This window comes from Meriones unguiculatus, chromosome 6 (assembly GCF_030254825.1).
Source record: "Meriones unguiculatus strain TT.TT164.6M chromosome 6, Bangor_MerUng_6.1, whole genome shotgun sequence".
In the NCBI taxonomy this organism is placed as follows: Eukaryota; Metazoa; Chordata; class Mammalia; order Rodentia; family Muridae; genus Meriones; species Meriones unguiculatus.
Genome location: NC_083354.1, coordinates 73,794,031 through 73,813,282, shown reverse-complemented (window position 1 = coordinate 73,813,282; position 19,252 = coordinate 73,794,031). Strand labels below are relative to the sequence as shown.

Genomic DNA, 19,252 nt, shown 5'->3' with positions numbered 1-19,252 from the left:
TCAATGTGTGTGTAGGCTTTTTGTTATTTCTGTTATTGCTGAGGTCCAGCTTTATTCCATGGTGATCAGACAAGATACATGGGATTATTTCAATCTTCTTGTATCTGTTGAGGCTCGCTTTGTGACCCACTATGTGGTCTATTTTGGAGAAGGTTCCATGAGGTGCTGAGAAGAAGGTAAATTCTTTTGTGTTTGGGTGTAAAGTTCTGTAAATGTCTGTTAGGTCCATTTGATTCATGACCTCTGTCAGAGACATTGTTTCTTTGTTTAATTTCTGTTTGGTTGACCTGTCCTTTGTTGAGAGTGGGGTGTTGAAGTCTCCCACTATTAATGTGTGTGGATCTATATGTGCTTTAAATTTTATCAATGTTTCTTTCACAAATGTGGGTGCCCTTGTATTTGGGGCATAGATGTTCAGGATTGTGATGTCTTCCTGGTGGAATTTTCCCTTGATGAGTATGAAGTGTCCTTCCCCATCTCTTTTGATTAATTTTGGTTGAAAGTCTATTTTATCAGATATTAGAATGGCTACTCCTGCTTGCTTCTTGGGTCCGTTTGCTTGGAAAGTCATCTTCCAACCCTTTACCCTCAGGTAATGTCTATCTTTGTGTCTTAGGTGTGTTTCTTGTATGCAACAGATTGCTGGGTTTTGTTTACGTATCCATTCTGTTAATCTGTGTCTTTTTATTGGAGAGTTGAGTCCATTGATGTTGAGAGAGATTAATGACCAGTGGCTGTTAGATCTCTTGATTTTGATGTTGGCTGTGGTCATCAGGTTGTGTGCTTGGTTGCTTTTTGTTTTACTGAAGTGAGGTTATTTATTTCCTGTGTTTTCTTGAATGTAGCTAGCTTTCTTGGGTTGTATTTTCCCTTCCAGTGTCTTCTGTAATGCTGGATTTGTTTGTAGGTATTGTTGAAATTTGTTTTTGTCATTGAATATCTTGTTTTCTCCATCTATGAGGACTGAGAGTTTTGCGGGGTATAGTAGCCTGGGCTGACATCTGTGTTCTCTTAGGGTCTGCATGATATCCGTCCAGGCCCTTCTGGCTTTCATAGTCTCTGTTGAAAAGTCAGATGTGATTATAATGGGTTTGCCATTATATGTTACTTGGCCTTTTTCCCTTGCAGCTTTTAGTATTTTTTCTTTGTTCTGTATACTTACTGTTTTGATTATTATGTGGCGGGAGGATTTTCTTTTCTGGTCAAATTTGTTGGGTGTTCTGTAGGCTTCATGTATTCTTATTGGCCTCTCCTTAACTTGGGGACATTTTCTTCAATGATTTTGTTGAAAATATTTTCTGGGCCTTGGAGAAGGGAGTCTTCTTTTTCTTCTATACCTATTATTCTTAGGTTTTGTCTTTTCATATTGTCTTGCATTTCTTGGATGGTCTGTGTCAGGAATTTTTCAGATTTAACATTTTCTTTGACAGATACATTGATTTCTTCCATTGTATCTTCTACACCTGAGATTCTTTCTTCCATCTCTTGTAGTCTGTTGGTTAGGCTTACCTCTGTAGTTACTGTTTTCTTCCCTAGATTCTTCCTTTCCATTATTTCTTCCATTTGTGTTTTCTTTAATTTTTCCAATTCTATCTTCAGGTCTTGAGTTGTTTTGTTACTTCCTTCACCTGTCTGATTGTACTTTCCTGTTTTTCTTTTAGTTCCTTCAGCTCTGTTTCTTTCATTTCATTCAGTGCTTTAAGCATTTCCTTTCTAAAGGCCATAAACTGTTTGGCTGCAGCTTCCTCTATTTCTTTACGGATGGCCATATTCTGTTTGAGTTTATCTTCCTTTATGTCTTTATGTATCTTATTTGTTTCCTCTGTTATCATCTTCATGAGCAAAGTTGTTAGGTCATCTTCTTGGGTTTCAGTTATGCTGGGGTGTCCAGGGCTACTTGCCCCTGGGTAACTGGGTTCTGGAGATGCCGTATTGCTCTGTCTTTTGTTGCTTGAGCTTTTACGCTGGCCTCAACCCATTGTGCTATCTTAGGTGTTTGGGGTTATTTTCTGGTGGTTCCTGGGGATCCTGTGGTGGAGAGAATCCCCTTTGCAGAAAGTTGGTTTTTCCTGAAGGATGTCTTCTCAGCTTTTTGGGTATAGTGCCTGGATGGCTGGTGTTTTTTCAGGAGTTGCTCACCTCAGGGATATAGACTTGAGTGGTAACCGTGGTCTTTGTTAGTTGAGGGGGTTCTCCTCTCACACAGGGAAGTCCTGAGGGCAGCTGCCCTGTTTCTGGGTTTCTTGTTGTAAATTTAATGATCAGCTGCTGTGACCCAGTTGGACATCAGGTGCAGCAACTGTTTGTGCCTGTGTCTGGAGCACAGCTGAGTGATGGCGCCTCGGCCCCACTAGTCTGCTAGACTTTTTCTAGGGAAGGATTGGGTGATTTATGTCAGTACAGTTTCCTTCCTTCCCTGTGGATTCTCTGGAGACATGGACTCCCAGTGTCTTTTTTTGCCCTGGTGTACTCTGCTCAGTGTCCACCAGCTGGCTGGCCGCAGAAACTGCCTGTGCCTGGAGCACAGCTGAGTGCTGGCGGCTCAGTCTCTGCCAGCTGTCTGGTGCGCAGAAACTGCCTGTGTCTGCCTTTGCAGCCTTTGGGATCCTGGGTGCCTCCCTAAGCTGGGTAATTTTCCGGGGACCTTTTCAGGCTGGGGGTGTCGGCTGAGTGCTCTGAGATCAGACCAGCCATTTCCCTCCCTGTGTGTTTGCACTGGACAGTGAAACTCATTCGCTGGTGCCCTGGTGCCCACAGTTCTATCTCAGGCGGCGAATCAGGCTCGCAGGCAGACAGGGCTCTGTGACGGAGCCTGGGTTTCGGGCTCTGGCTCCGGGCTGGGTCCTGGGGTGACCGTGGAACCTGAGTCTTTTCCAGGGGATGTCTGGGTGACTTAAGGCCGGTCTCAATTGTTTCCTGTACCCTGGGGTTATCTCTTGACTGAAAATTCCAGTCTCTGATAGTGTGGTGCGCACGGTTCAGTCTGGAACCGTGACCAGAGACACTGGCTTGTGGCTCTGGGCTGGGGCTGGGGCTGGCAGCCGGCAGCCAAGCGTCTGGCGGAATCGGGATCTCTTCCTCGGTGTAGCCTGGTGAGTTAAAAGCTGATTGAATCCATCACTGTGGGGTATCCTCTCACCTGGGAAACACAATGACTGTGTTTTATGGCTGCGAGTTCTGATTACTGGTCACTGTGCTGATCTTGCTGCTGCTGTTCAGAATGAGAGTCCTCTTGGCGCCACCATCTTGCCCCTCCCCCGCTCTTTAACTTCTTTATTTCTTTATATATTCTGGATATTGGTCCTCTGTCAGATATAGGGTTGGTGAAGATCGTTTCCTAGTCTGTAGGCTGTCATTTTGTACTGAAGACAGTGTCCTTTGTTTTACAGAACAAATTAAATTAAATACTTCCTAGAATTCAATGAAAATGAAGGTACAACATATCCAAACTTATGGGACACAATGAAAGCAGTGCCGAAAGGAAAGTTCATAGCACTAAGTGCCTGCAAGAAGAAATTTGAAACATCCTATACAAGCAACTTAATAGCTTACCTGAAAGCCCTAGGGAAAAAAAAGAGAAGCAAACACACCAGTAGACACCTGGAAATATTCAACCTCAGGTCAGAAATCAATAAATTAGAAACAAATAAAACAATTCAAAGAATCAATGAAACCAAGAGCTGATTCTTTAAGAAAATCAACAAGATCGACAAACTGTTAGCCAAGCTAACTAAAAGGAAGAGAGAACCTAAAAGAGGGACATGACAACAGGCACTGAAGAAATCCAAACAATCATTAGGTCTGACTACAAAAGCCTATATGCAACAAAATTTGAAAATCTAAATGAAATGGACAATTTTCTTCATAGATTGCACTTACCAAAATCAAAATAGAGATCAGGAAGAAAGATTGAAAAGTCCTCTATGCCCCAAGGAAACAGAAGCAGTAATCAACAGTCTCCCTTCTAAAAAAAAAAGCCAGGGCCAGATGGTTTCAGTGCAGAATTCTACCAGACCTTCAGGGAAGAGCTAACTCCAATTCTCTTCAAACTATTTGACAAAATAGAAACAGAAGGAACATTACCAAACTCATTCTATGAAGCCACAGTCACCTTGATACCTAAACCACACAAAGAACCAACAAAAAAAGAGAATTTTAGACCTGTCTCTCTTGTGAACATTGATGTAAAACTACTCAATAAAATACATGCAAACTGAATCCAAGAACACAAAAAAAAATCATCCACCATGACCAAGTAGGTTTCATCCCAGGCATGCAAGGGTGGTTCAATATACAGAAATCCATCAGTGTAATCCACAATATAAACAAATTGAATGAGAAAAACCACATGATAATGTCCATCCCTGATCTTAAGTGTACTATAGAGCAACAGTTTTAAAAACTGCATGGTACTGGCATAGAAACAGAATGGTGGATCAATGGAACCGAACAGAGGACCCAGAAATAAACCCACACACTTATGGACACCTGATCTTTGACAAAGATGCCAAAACCATACAATGGAAAAAAGATAGCATCTTCAACAAATGGTGCTGGTCTAACTGGATGTCGACATGTAGAAAAATGAAAATAGATCCATACTTGTCACCCTGCACAAAACTGAAGTCCAAGTGGATCAAAGACCTCAACATAAAACCAGACACATTAAATCGGCTTGAAAAAAAAGTGGGAAATACCCTAGAACTCATTGGTACAGGGGAAAACTTCCTGAACAGAACACCAACAGCACAGGCTCTAAGAGCAACAACCAATAAATGGGACCTCATGAAACTGAAAAGTTTCTGTAAAGCAAAGGACACCGTCATCAAAACAAAGCGACCACCTACAGATTGGTAAAGAATCTTCACCAACCCTTTATCTGACAGAGGACTCATATCCAGTATATATAAAGAACTAAAGAAGCTGAAAAGCAGCAAACCAAGTAATCCACTTAAAAAATGGGGAACAGAGCTAAACAGAGAATTCTCTGTAGAGGAATACCGAATGGCAGAGAAGCACTTAAAGAAATGCTCAACCTCACTAGCCATTAGGGAAATGCAAATCAAAACAACCCTGAGATTTCACCTTACACCCATCAGAATGGCCAAGATCAAAAACTCAAGTGAAAACACATGCTGGAGAGGTTGTGGAGAAAGGGGAACCCTTCTCCACTGCTGGTGGGAATGTAAACTTGTACAACCACTCTGGAAATCAATCTGGCGCTTTCTCAGACAACTAGGAATAGCGCTTCCTCAAGATTCAGCCATACCACTACTGGGCATATATCCAAAAGAGGCTCAAGTACACAAAAAGGACATTTGCTCAACCATGTTTGTAGCAGCTTTATTTGTAATAGCCAGAAGCTGGAAACAACCCAGATGCCCCTCAACTGAAGAATGGATGCAGAAATTATGGTACATCTACACAATGGAATATTACTCAGCAATGAAAAATAAGGAAATCATGAAATTTGCAGGTAAATGGTGGGATCTGGAAAGGATCATCCTGAGTGAGTTGTCCCAGAAGCAAAAAGACACACATGGTATCTACTCACTCATATGGACATACAACATAGCACAAACCCACTAAAACCTGTGCATCTAAAGAAACTAAGCAAGAGAGAGGACCCTAACTAAAACGTCCAATCCCCATCCAGAAAGGCAAAGAGGATGGACATCAGAAGAAGAAGAAAACAGGAAACAACCTAGGAACCTACCACAGAGGGCCTCTGAAAGTCTCTGCCCTTCAGACTATCAAAGCAGATGCTGAGCCTGATGGGCAACTGTTGGGCAGGTGAACGGAATTTTAGGTAAGAACTGGGAAATAGTAAGAGCTGGAGAGGACAGGGTCTCCACAAGGAGAGCAACAGAACAAGAAAATTTGAACATAGGGAACTTCTCAGAGACTCATACTCCAACCAAGGACTATTCATGGAGAAAACCTAGAACCCCTGCACAGATGTATCCCAGGGCAGTTCAGAGTCCAATTGGGTTACATAGTAATGTGAAGAGGGACTGCCTCTGACATAATCTGATTGGCCTGCTCTTTGATCACCTCCCTCTGGGGGGGGGAGCAGCCTTACCAGGCCACAGTAGAGGACAATACAGCCACTTTTGATGTGAACTGACAGACTAAGATCAGAAAGGAGAGGAGAACCTCCCCTATTAATGGACTTGGGGAGTGGCATGCAAGCAGAGGGAGGAGGGAGGGTGAGATTGGGAGGGGAGGAGGGAGGGGCTTATGGGGGGATGCAGAATGAATAAAGTGTAATTGATGAAAAATTTAAGAAAAAAGGGAAAAAAATAATTTAAGAACCTTAAATAACTTTCAAAATTGGAGGAAAACATGGAGTTAGTCAATTGGCATGGAGCACGTCTCGCCCCTGGGGGCAATGGTCTCCTGAACCTACTCAGACCTTGGACACCACCACTGCTAGTTCTAGAACTGACGCAGGATGTTCCAACGAGGGGTTAAGGCTTCTCATAATATTTCCTATAAGCCCACACCTATTTGTCTATATCCCCCATTTTTATTCATTATTAGCCAGATGGAGCCAAGTAATTGTGGTAATGATACTTGCTTTTTTGCCCAATGCTGGAATGCTAGTAAATTTAGGTATGCCCTGGTTACTCGCATGCCTCACTGGGTGCCTGTGCCCATTGATGCCCCTCACGCTATGACTCTCTTCAGACAGAAAAGGGATCTTGGAACTACAGCCACCATTGTTACTGCCATCTCATTGACGGCTGTTGGAGCTACCACCAGGGCATTAGCCATGAGTCATACTGGGCAGACTGCTCAGACCCTGAATAATCATTTAGCCAATGTAGCTCATGCCTTAGTTGTACATAAAGGAATTAATGCTCAACTAAAAGGAAGCTTGATGGTGTTCAATCAGAGGATTGACCTCTTGCAGGAGCAAATTGATACCCTATGGCAAATCGCTCAACCTGGCTGTCAATGAAAGTATGCTGGACTTTGTGTCACTAGCATACAACATGAGAATTTTTCCTGTGCTGCAAATCTGTCTAAACAATTGTTGAGCTATATTTTAGGTAACTGGACTGGAGAATTCGATACTACGATGGAGCAGCTGAGAGTGGCCATTGTCACAGTAAATTCTACCAGAGTGGACGCAGGACTAGCCACAGGATTATCAACATGGATTGCTGCAGCCATGAATCATCTGAAGGAATGGGCGGGCATGGGAGTGTTAGCAGGCCTTCTGGTGTTGGTCTCCTTGGTTTGCCTGTGGTATATATGCAAGATTAGAGTCTCACAACAGTGTGATGCAGCCATGATCATTCAGGCCTTTACAGCCATTGAAGCAGGACATTCTCCCCAAGCATGGTTGGATACCATAAAAAGCTAAAATGATACGCTCAGGATGCGAGGCTAAGCACTGCACTCAGGGTCAGCCGCTTTGGACCCAGAGAAGAGCATGTCTGATTGCATACGGGTTGATGCCCCAGGTCCCGCCTCTGAGAAAAAGGTATCAGACGGGTCTGATGCTCTTTGGGTGGATGACACCTAAATAAACATCTGTACAAAGTCCCAATTTATTTCTAATATCAGAGATCAGACCTCTACTCTTGCCTGATGCGTCTAAAACAAAAAGGGGGAACTGTAGAGAGCTGCGGAATGCTATGCCTTAAAGATGGAGCTGGTTTCCGCCTTCCACCTTCCCGATGGTGAGTGCTCTCTGTCACGAACAACTCCACATTTGGCTAAGGCCTAGGATCTGGCTTGCTTCCATGTATGTGGACCTATCTGCATTGCCCCCGTGGCACGCCTGGGTTGGCTACCCAGAGGCTATTTAAGCTGTGGGCTGGCTTTCCCCGGGGTCCGAGGATTGTTCAATGTTCCTGAATAAACTGCATTGAAAAAAAAAAAAAAAAGAAGCTAAACAAGAAAGAGGACACAGGATAAAATGATCAATCCTCACTTAGAGAGACAAATGGGATTGGCATTGGAAGTAGGAGAAAACAAGAAACAGGACAGGAGCATACCATACAGGGCCTCTGAAAGACTCTACCTAGCAGTGTATCAAAGCAGATGCTGAAACTCATAACCAAACCTTGGGCAGAATGCAGGAAATCATATGAAAGAAGGGGGAGTTAGGAAGACCTGGAGATGATGGTAGCATCACAAGGACCAAATATATCTGTACACAAGAGTCTTGTCTGAGACTGATTCTTCAATCAAGAACCATGCATGCATATAACCAAGAACCCCTGCCCAGACGTAGCCCATAGCAGCTTAGCATCCAAGTGGGTTTCCCTAGTGATGGGAAGAGGGACTGTCTCTGACATGAACTCAGTGGTTCACTCTTTAACCTTCCCCCCTCGAGGGGGGAGCAGCCTTGCTAGGCCACAGAGGAGGACATTGCAGCCAGTCCTGAAGAGACCAGATAAGCTAGGGTCAGATGGAAGGGAAGGTGAACCTCCCCTATCATGGACTTAGAGAGGGGTAGGGAGGAGATGAGGGAGGGAGGGAAGGTGAGATTGGGAGGGAATGAGGGAGGGGCTACAGCTGAGATACAAAATAAATAAACTGTAATTAATATAAAAAATAAAAATAATTATATATATATATATATATATATATATATATATATATATATTAAGGAGAATCATCTAGAGAAACAGATACTTTCCAGGTTATGTCTCAGAGAAGCCTGAACTGTCCTGACCAGCCTGATTTTTAACTCTTCCTCATCCCAGAATATAAACTATTCAGGCAGGAAACTACAATACCGTTCCCGGGTACAGTCATTACAGCATGGAAATCATGGTGCCAGACTCTTGAGGTAGCTGGTCAAATTGTGTCTTCAGTCAGGAAGCAAAGAGTGATAGGTACCTAATTTGCTCTGTCTATTTAAATTGGCATACTCTGGAGAGTTCACAAAACTAAACTATAATATGTGGTCCTCCTATTTGGTTATATTCACTTAGCATAATATTTCCATGATTCATCCATGCTATACAACATGCATCTGTACATCTACTCCCTTGTTAAAGAATATTATATTGCTGTGTATATACGTCATATTTTATTTTTCCAATCATATTTATCAAGTAATTTGATTTGATTATATTGTTTTAGATCTTATGTTCAAGTGTGGGCATTTTCACTCTAAAATCTATAAGTGCATTTTCATTTTATATTCTTTGTTGTTTTATTTCATTTTAGAAAGAAAAGAAATTTCTTGTACACTGCAAAGACAGCAGCAGGCGTGGCATTAACAGAAGAACTGCCTACTGGGATCTTTGTTGGTATAATGTTCTTTTGGAATGTATACAATTTACCCTCATTCATTCAAAAGTTGATTTCTCTACCCCACTATCTGGGTTCAATTAGGACATTGCATTGTGATGTTTATTCTAAGCATTACCTATCTCAGGTTTGTGTAAACATGCCACCATTTGTTCTCTATATTGTCAATTAAACAACCAGCCCCAATGCTGTGAAATGGAGAGGAGAGGGTGAGACATCCTGGTCCGGAGGGGAAAGAAAGGAAGCCAGGGACTAGGAGCAGAGAGGTCTGCAGGATAGGTCTCAAAACTACATGGAGAGATGAACTGCACCTAAGATATGACTAAAAGCAAGTATAATGGGTGAAATCTGAACAGTAGGAAACTATGTCAGCTTGGAGGTTTAGAATGGAATAACTATTGCCCAGCATTGTGCTCTAGATTAATTAAATAAATCCCAGTCTCTGTGTGCTGATTTGGGTATACACTTGGTTTAGGACTAACTGATACTTAACTAAAAGATATATCAACAATAAATATTAAATAACCACAACAGATCTTTGATTGTTTCTTTCATATATACATTTGAGACAGGAACTGAGCATATAATCCACAAGTTCTCCTGCCTCCATTTCCTGAATGCTGGGGAAAATGGGGATTTTCCACCATTTGCAACCATCATATTGCTTTAAGGAGACGGCAAATTCTGCTTTTGTGTCATCAGAAGGTAAGACTATAATAAATTAGAAATTCACTCTGGTGCTTTGACAGTTGGAGGAGTTGGTGGAACAGACCCTGTAGCCAGTCATTGGCATAAATTATCACATCATTTGAAATTTCAGAAGTAACCCCACTTTTTTCCTCCTTTCTGGATGTCATGTCTAAGGATTCACCTGCACATTACCATCTGGCTTACTAGACCTGAGATCTTTTCATTCTCACTGATCATCATACAACACAATTTGTACCAAATGACCAATTTAGCCTACAACAGCCTATCTCATCTTCCACCAACATTGGACCCATATGTAGAGTTCATCTGCTTAGAGAACTTCTGAAAAATGAATCGTTACTTAAACCAAAGGCATAAGCCAAAAGACACAATTGTGCAACTGCAGCTTCCTCTTCCACCCTTTATACACATAGACCAATCCTCAAGCCTTGTCTGCATTCTCAGTATTTCAGTATCCCACAGGAGTATCCAGCTTAACACTTGAACTACAGTTGGACAGACCTTCCTTATCACATGTTTTACACACTCTACCTTGATCTATCTCATCCAGTTCGAAATTTTTCTACTACCCATATTTCTACAAAAAAAACTGCAGCAAACTGAAGGCTTTAATTTCTTCCATCTGTTTTTATTTTGTTTTGGGGACTCAGTCTCCTGAGTGTTGGGATTCTCTGCATTAGCCACCATGCTAAATTGCAGACCTTGAAGGTAATGAAAAGTTACATCATGTAGAAATTATCACATTTAAGAATACCTAATAAGATTTTTTAAAGACTCCTATCACTCCTTATCACAGAGGAATCACGCCTCTGAGGACCAAACAGCTACTCACCTCTTTGGTTCTTTTTAGTTGTCCCCCGATGCCCTCTCCGTAAAGTCCCCTTAATGAAGATGAGACAAAAAACACACTTGCCCAATTCTGGTTTCCTGTTCCACGCCTCTGCAGAAGGAACTGGCCATGACTTGGCAGCTCTGCTTAGTTACTTCATGTTTGCCCACACAAGCTGCAGCATTCCTTTTGCTGGGACAAGCTACCCTGACAAAAGCAACTTAATGAAGACAGTTGATGTCCTAACTTCCATCGTGGCAGGGAAAGGGTGGGAGAATGAGCAGAGGTTACTGGTCACATTTCATTCTCAGAGAAGAAGGAGAGAAAGAAACTAGGAAGTTGGGCCAGGATATAAACCCTTCAGGCTGTAACCAAGTACTCATTTCCTCCAGGGAGGCTCCACCTTTTAAAGGTTCCACAAACTTCTGAAAGGGCTCTAGCTGGACAAGAAATAGCCAAACCCATGAGCTGCCTATAAGGACTATTTTACAATCATGTCATAATAATCAAGAACCAGTACCCTCTACTAACTTTCCTTTCCCACCCCATCCTTATGCTCCTCTTCCTTTTATAAAAAAAAAGTTTTATTGCATTTTATTTATTTTGCATGAGCTTGTGGTCAGGTGTACACATGCCACATAGTGGAGGAGTGTGGTGAACATCAGATCTCTCCTTCAGCTAGGCAAATCTGGGGGATGGTTATCTTTCCAAGCAGTTCTTTTGTTTTAGTATAGGATCTCACATAAGCCCTTTAATGAGAAACCCAGAAAGTGCTGGAGGAAGTAAAAGTCGAATTGCACAATTATGGAAACTACCAGTTAAGGCTCTATATTGTACTAAGATGGCTAGTCAGGACCCCAGAAGAGTAAGTCCTATATATTTCATTTTGAACCATTTAGGGTTGTTCTAATTTTTTTGTGACACTATTCTTAGGGAGACATGAACACCTACCAACCCCAAATAGAGACCCAACCACAGAATGCAATCGAGAATGGTATCACATCACAGAATGCCCAAGTCCAACCTGGGGCCAGGAGTGCTGGTAAAACCTTTAATCCCAACACTTGGGAGGTGGAGGCAGTAGATCTCTGTGAGGTCAAGGTCTACATGGTAAGTTCCAAGCAAGACAGATCTATGCAGTTAAAAAAAAAATTGAGGGCTGAAGAGATAGCTCAGTGGTTAACAGTGGTTATTGCCCTTACAGAGGACTGTTCCTGCAGAGGATAGGAGTTCCATTCCCACCTCCCACATCAGGCAGCTCACAACTACCTATAACCCCAGCTCCAGAATATTCAATACCTCTGGCCTCCATGGGCACCTTAATTCACTTGTACAAACCCACAAACAGACCACACACATTCACATAATTAAAAATTAAGCTTAAAAAGTCTAACTGACGAGCCAGTTAGTTTCAATGTAGGTACTTACAGAAAGATGGGGGAGGGGAAAGGACTCACCAAAAGCCCTTTGCAGCACAGGCTACAGCTCCCCAGAGCTAGAGACCCAGAGCACACCCTCTACCCGCAGGCAGCTCAGCAGGCTGGAAAGTATACAAGGTCCTAGGCCCTAGGGGAACTGGGGACCTCCCAATAGCTGAACAGCTCCTGTTATAAGGAGACAGTTGTCTGAGTACATCCATCTCAAGGACAGCTTCTCCATCTTGCTGGCAGGTTCAAACTAAGTTCATGTACCCAGGCCCAGGAACCAACTCCTCCTACCCTGATTGGTGGGAAAGTATAACAATCATTTGGCACAAATACTTGTAGTTTGCAAGCTTAAGTATTCTTTGATATTCTGGCTCAGGGTTGCAATTTAGCTCATGAGCCTGTTCTGTGGCCCTGATCAATCAGTAGCAGCTTGATTACAATACATTTGTGTCACCTGTATTGACCTGGTGTTTGAGTTACATTGGATCTAAGAGAACCCCATAACAAGAAATCCATGTTTCCTTTGTGAAACATTTCTTGATTACCTTCCTGCTGACCATCCCACCATATGATTGCTTTCTGTTTAGTCCCATTTCCTCTACAAACTGGAAGATGCTATACTTGTTTTTGTTTGTTTGCTGGCTTGTTTGTTTTGAGTCAGGGTCTGTGTAGTTCCACGGGTCCTGGACCTCATTAAGTAGACTGGGCTAACCTCAAACTCTGAGATCCCTCTGCCTCTGCCTCCCAAGTGCTGGGATTAAAACTGTATGTCATCACATATGCCCTGATGCTGTACTTAAGTTTCCATGAGCCTTAGCTTGTGCAAGACCTCCTGATTGCAATCTTTCTTTATTTTCTCATCACCTGTCCTTCTCCTTAGGACTCTGCACTGAAAAAATGACCTGCTGGTCCAGGTCAACTTTAGTGTCAGAGGAAAGTATTATACAACATCTAGTTTACTTTCTGTTTTTGTGGGATACACCATGACATAAAGCGTGGAGTTGGGAGGGCTTATTTTGGCTTACAGGTTAGAATCCATCATCAAGGGAAGCAACTGCAGGAACTCCTATAACTCCACCTGTAACTCCAGAGACCTGCTACCATCAGAGACCACCAGGCCTGCTAATACCAAAGTCAACCAAATTACTCAGAATCAGTGCAAGAACACAGGCAACAAATCCCAGGGCCATGTGACATCACCAAAACCCAACTAGCCTACCACAGCAAGCCCTGAGGACACTATCACACCATAAGCACAAGAAAACAGTCTTAAATCTGATGTTGTGAAAACAAAAGATTAAAGCCTTAAAAGAAGTAAATAAATCCCTCAAAAGAAATTCAGGAAAATACAATCAAACAGGTAAAGGAACTGAATAAATCCCTTAGAGAAACACAGAAAAAAACAAAAAAAAACAAAAAAAAAAAAAACAGCCAAATAGGAGAAGGAAAAGAATAAAACTGTCAAAGACCTAAAAAGGGAAACAGAAGCCATAAGGAAAACACAATCTGAGGCAATCCTGAAGATGGAAAACCTAGGGAAGAGAACAGAAACTACAGACAAAAGCATCACCAACAAAATACAAGAGATGGAAGAGAGATTCTCAGCTGTAGAAGATACTATTGAAGAAATCGATTCATCAGCCAAAGAAAATGTTAAATATAAAACATTTCTGACATAAAACATCTATGAAATCTGAGACAATAGCAAAAGACCAACCCGAAGAATAATAGAAATTGAAGGAGAAGACTCTAAGCTCCCAGGCCCAGAAAATATTTCCAACAAAATCATAGAAGAAAACTTCGCCTACCTATAGAAAGAGGTGCCTATAAATATACAAGCCTACAGAACACCAAATAGACTGGACCAGAAAAAAAAATCCTCCCATCACATAATAATCAAAACACTAAATGTACAGAACAAAATAGAATATTGAAAGCTGAAAGGGAAAAAGGCCAAGTCACATTAAAAGGCAGACCTATCAGCTTTAAATCTGACTTCTCACCAGAAACACTAAAAGCAAGAAGGGCTTGAGCAGCTATCTTACAGACACTAAGACACCACATATGTCAGCTGTGACTAATATGTCCAGCAAAATGTTAATCACCATAGAGGGAGAAAGCAAGATATTCTATAACAAAAACAAATTTAAACAATACCTAACCACAAACCCAACCCTACAGAAGGAAAATGACAGAGGGAAAACTGCAACCCCAGCAGGCTAATCACACCCAGAAAAAAACAGGAAACAAATAACCCCACAACAATAAACCAAAACAGGGAAGGGGCACATACACACACACACACACACACACACACACACACACACACACAGCACCACAAACACCACCACCACCATCAAAATAATGGGAATCAACAACCAGTGGTCATCAATCTCTCTCAACATCAATGGCCTCAACTCCCTGTTAAAAACACACACAGTCACACACACACGCTAACAGAATGGATGTGTAAACAGGACCCATCATTCAGTTGCTAACAAGAAACACACCTCAGCAACAGTGATAGACGTTACCTCAGAATAAAGGGCTGGAAAAAGGTTTTCCAAGTAAATGGTCACAGAAGCAAGCTGGAGTGGCTATTCTAATATCTAACAAAATAGACTTTCATCCAAAATTAATTAAAAGAGATGAGAGAGGGCACTTCATACTCATCCAAGGAAAAATCAACCAAGATTATATTTCATTTCTGAACATATATGGCCAAAATGCAAGAGCACCCACAGTCATAAAAGAAACATTACTAAAGCTTAAATCACACATTGAACCCCACACGTTAACAGTGGGAGGACTTCAACACATCTCTCTCACCAAAGACAGATCATCGAGACAGCAACTAAACAGAGAAATAATGAAACTAATTGATGTTATGAGTCAATTGGACCTAACAGAGATCCACAGAACATTTCATTCAAACACCAAAGAATATACCTTCTTCTCAGCACCTCTTGGAATCTTCTTCAAAACTGACCACATACTCAGATAAAAAGCAAGCCTCAACAAATATAAGAAAATTGAAATGACAACTTGTATTCTATCAGAATACCATGAATTAAAGCTAGACTTCAACAATAACAGAAACAGTAGAATGCCTACAAACTCACAGAACTTGAACAACTCTCTAGCTAATGACTACTGGGTCATGGAGGAAATAAAGAAATTAAAAGCTTTCCAGAATTCAATGAAAATGAAAGCACAACATACCTAAACTTATGGGGCACAATGAAAGAAGTACTAAGAGGAAAGTTTATAGCACTATGTGCCTTCATAAACAAATGTAGAGAGCTTATACTAGCAACTTAATAGCTCATTTGAAGGCTCTGTAAAAATGGAAGCAAACACACCCAAGAGGAGTAGACATCAGGAAATAATCCAACTCAGGGATAAAATCAATAACCTAGAAACAAAGAGAACAATACAGAAAATCAACAGAACAAGAGCTGATTCTTTGAGAAAATCAACAAGATAGACAAACCCTTAGCCAAACTAACTAAAAGACAGAGGGAGAGTATCCAAATTAATAAAATCAGAAATGAAAAAGGGGCTATAACAACAGATACCAAGGAAATCCAAAGAATCATTAGATCATACTTCCAAACCTGTATGCCACAAAATTGGAAAATCTAAATGAAATGGATGATACTTACCAAAGTAAAATCAAGATCAGGTTAACAATTTAAATAGACCTATAACCACTAAGGAAATAGAAGCAATCATCAAAAGCCTCCCGACCAAAAAGAGCCGTGGACCAGATGGTTTTAGCCTAAATTTTAACAGACTTGCAAAGAACTAGTACCAACACTCCTCAAACTACTTCACAAAATAGAAACAGAAGGAACATTGCCAAACTCATTCTATGAGACCACAGTTACCCTGATACTGAAACCACACAAAGACCCAACAGAGAATTTCAGATCAATCTCCTTTATGAACATTGATTCAAAAATACTCAATAAAATACTTAAACTGAATCCAAAAACACATCAAAATTATCATCCACCATGATCAAGCAGACTTCATCCCAGAAATGCAGGGATGGTTCAACATATAAAAATCCATCAACCTAATCCACCATATAAACAAACTGAAGGAAGAAAAAAAAAATCTCATGATCATATCATTAGATGGTGAAAATGCCTTTGACAAAACCCAACATCCCAAGGGGGATCCAAGATGACAGTGACCAGTGGCATAGTATCTGAGAGGCTGAGGACTTGAAACTCCAAAATTCGTGAGTGGAGGGGCAGCTAAAGCCTGAAAATCGATGAGGCTTCCTGAACAAGAGGGGGCATCACATGAGTTGAGACCTTTAGATTCAGGTCACCGGAGGACTTCTCTGGGGACAGAGAGAAGTGAACTTTTGAACCCTTTGCACTTCCCTTTTTCGGGCCTCCCTCGGAGTTGGCCCACAGTGCCAGAGATTCTCAGCACAGAACTCTCTGCCAAGGGATTGAGACAGCAGAGGCGGAGCTCCTATCTCCTCAGCTGCGTGGCTGCCAGCCTTACCCACCTTCTGAGTCCCAGATCCAAGGTACCAGCCTTCCTGGTCCCAGGTCCTGGGTCTGCAAGCAGCTGTACAGACTCTGCAGGGCCTGCTAGCCAGTGACTATATGTCCCCTCAGTGGTGGACAGCTGGCTGTACAGCCACCAAAAGAACCAGGTACACCAGGCGCCAGGTCACCTAGGTCTGTGGACCAATGTTGTAGTCCCCCAGGACTTCCCAGCAGGCACCTGAACCAGCCTCCCATTCTGATGCTACTGCTGGACTCCCTACTTTGGTGGTTGCAGCACCACTGAGCTGACAGAGCTCATCCTCCCATGTTTGACTCAGCAGGTCCAAACCTGGGAGTAGAGAGCAGGGGTACCAAGGTAGTTGCCGATTTGACCTGCTAGAGAGAGAGTGTGCCCTCAATTCCCTGCAGAGCCCCAGATCCATGGTCCTTCTAAGATAGCAGCTGGTCATCAGATCCCTCCCATCCACACATCCACTGTGGGAAACAGAGGGATTCTTGGGACATTGAAGCCCCTGCTCTGCGGGGTCCACCAGTGGAGTTCAGGCAAATAACATCTGGAGCTCAGACAGAGTCAGATACCAGTAGCCTGTAGGACACTGAGGTACTCGGGGAATTTTCATAAGCAATTATCACCAGCCTGTGTGACACTTTCAGTGCCTGCAACCCCTTTGGTGCCTGCAAGGCAGCACCCCTCCCACACACTCAAGGCTTCTACATTATCTACCCCCCTGTCTCCTTAAGGTACAATTCCGGCCATGTGCAAACACACACCCTTGCCCGAACTTGTCCTGCTGTGCCCTGGGACTTTCCTCCCACAGGTACAGCTGAAACACCAATGCACATGCTGAAACCACTGGACCTCTCTCATCTTCCTGAAGAATTCTCCAGACTCCAGAGAAAGACCATACAGTCTGAACTGCAGAATCCAGGAAGAAACAGTGAAGGTTACAGATAAGCAAATGGCCAGAGGTCGGTGAAAGAACTCATCCAACAAAAATCAGGACATTATGGCTTCACCAGCAACCCCCCAAATCAATGGCTATCCAATCCATCTGAAACAGGAAAATGACTGTAAAGCTATGCTTATCCAGTTATTAGAGGCACATAAAGAGGAAACAAACAGATCTCTCAGAGAAATACCATACAAATAGAGACAGTTAAAGAGGAAATGAACACATGTCTCAAAGAATTGGCCACACAAGTGGAGTCAAATAAAGAGGAAATGAACAAAGCTCTCAAAGAAACACAGTCAAATATAGCCAAACAAAAAGAGGCACAAGTAGAGGCACAATTACTGGAATAGAGAGAGGAAACGAACCAAAAAAATTGAGGCCATCATACAGAGACAGGAATCTACCTTCAAAAAGATGAAGGAAATGGTGCAAGGCATAAAAACAAAATAAGAATCAATAAAACACACACACACACACACACACACACACACACACAGAAAACTTCTAACATGGACTCTATTGCCTGGTTTGGATCAGCTCCCCATGGCAGGACTGCGTTTCCTGGCCTCGGTGGATGAGGATATGCTCAGTCCTGATGTGACTTGATGTCTTGGGTAGGGCTGATAAAAGGGAAGAGGACTCTTATTTTCTGGAAGGAAAGGGAGAGGGGGGGGAAGGTAGAAGGGGGAGAGGAGATTGGGAGGAGAGGAGGGAAGGGTCACCCTTATGATGTAATGCAAATGAATTTAAATAAAAGAAAATTTTCTTTATTAAAAAACTCTATAAACAGAGATGTTCTACACTGCAAAGACCGTTTAATAAAACCTCTCAAATTATTGGACTTTATACATTACTAACACTGTCAGGAAAAATACTTGCAAACACAAGACCTGAGTAGGTCCCAACCAGATGGAGACCCAGCACTGAGCAGGGAAGTGGACACAAGGACCCTAACCAAGAAGGTATTTCCAACTGATCCCTGCTGATGAGGGGACAATCGGTCTCCAGTGGAGTGTCACTGGGTATAATCACACACTTCAGGGCAGGCCTATGCCCAGGAATACTTGCCAACACAAAACACACTCCGTTTTTTTTTTGTTTTTGTTTTTGTTTTTGTTTTTGTTTTTTTGGTCATACTAGTTTTTTGATTGTTATGATTTGCTTGTAAAGAGGGGCGAATTCAAAGAATAATAAGAATAGACCAAAAAATCCATGCCAGGGTCCAAGTTCCAGAAAATATCTTCAAGAAAATCAAAGAAGAAAAATTTCCCAACTTAAAAAAAGAGATGTCCATAAACATATAAGAGGCATATAGAACACCAAATAGACTAGACCAGAAAAGAAATTCCTCATGTCACATCATAGTCAGAACACTGAATCTACAGAACAAAGAAAATATATTAAAAGCAGCAAGGGAAAAAAGCCAAGTAACCTATAAAGGTAGACCTATCAGAAACACACAAGACTTCTTATCAGAAACTATGAAAGCCAGAAGGGCCTGGGCAGATGTCATGCAGACTTCAT

At 42.1% G+C, this 19,252-nt stretch overlaps 1 protein-coding gene across 1 annotated transcript in view; it reads right to left on the bottom strand.

Annotated features, from left to right (window-relative positions):
* The window catches only part of LOC132646048 (baculoviral IAP repeat-containing protein 1a-like), an 85,272-nt gene extending 74,151 nt beyond the window's left edge, over positions 1-11,121 (bottom strand). Inside the window, exon 1 of the mRNA XM_060385629.1 lies at positions 10,820-11,121. The gene's annotated coding sequence lies outside the window, so the exon portion shown is untranslated. The remainder of the gene's footprint in view (positions 1-10,819) is intronic.
* Positions 11,122-19,252: the final 8,131 nt, after the last annotated feature.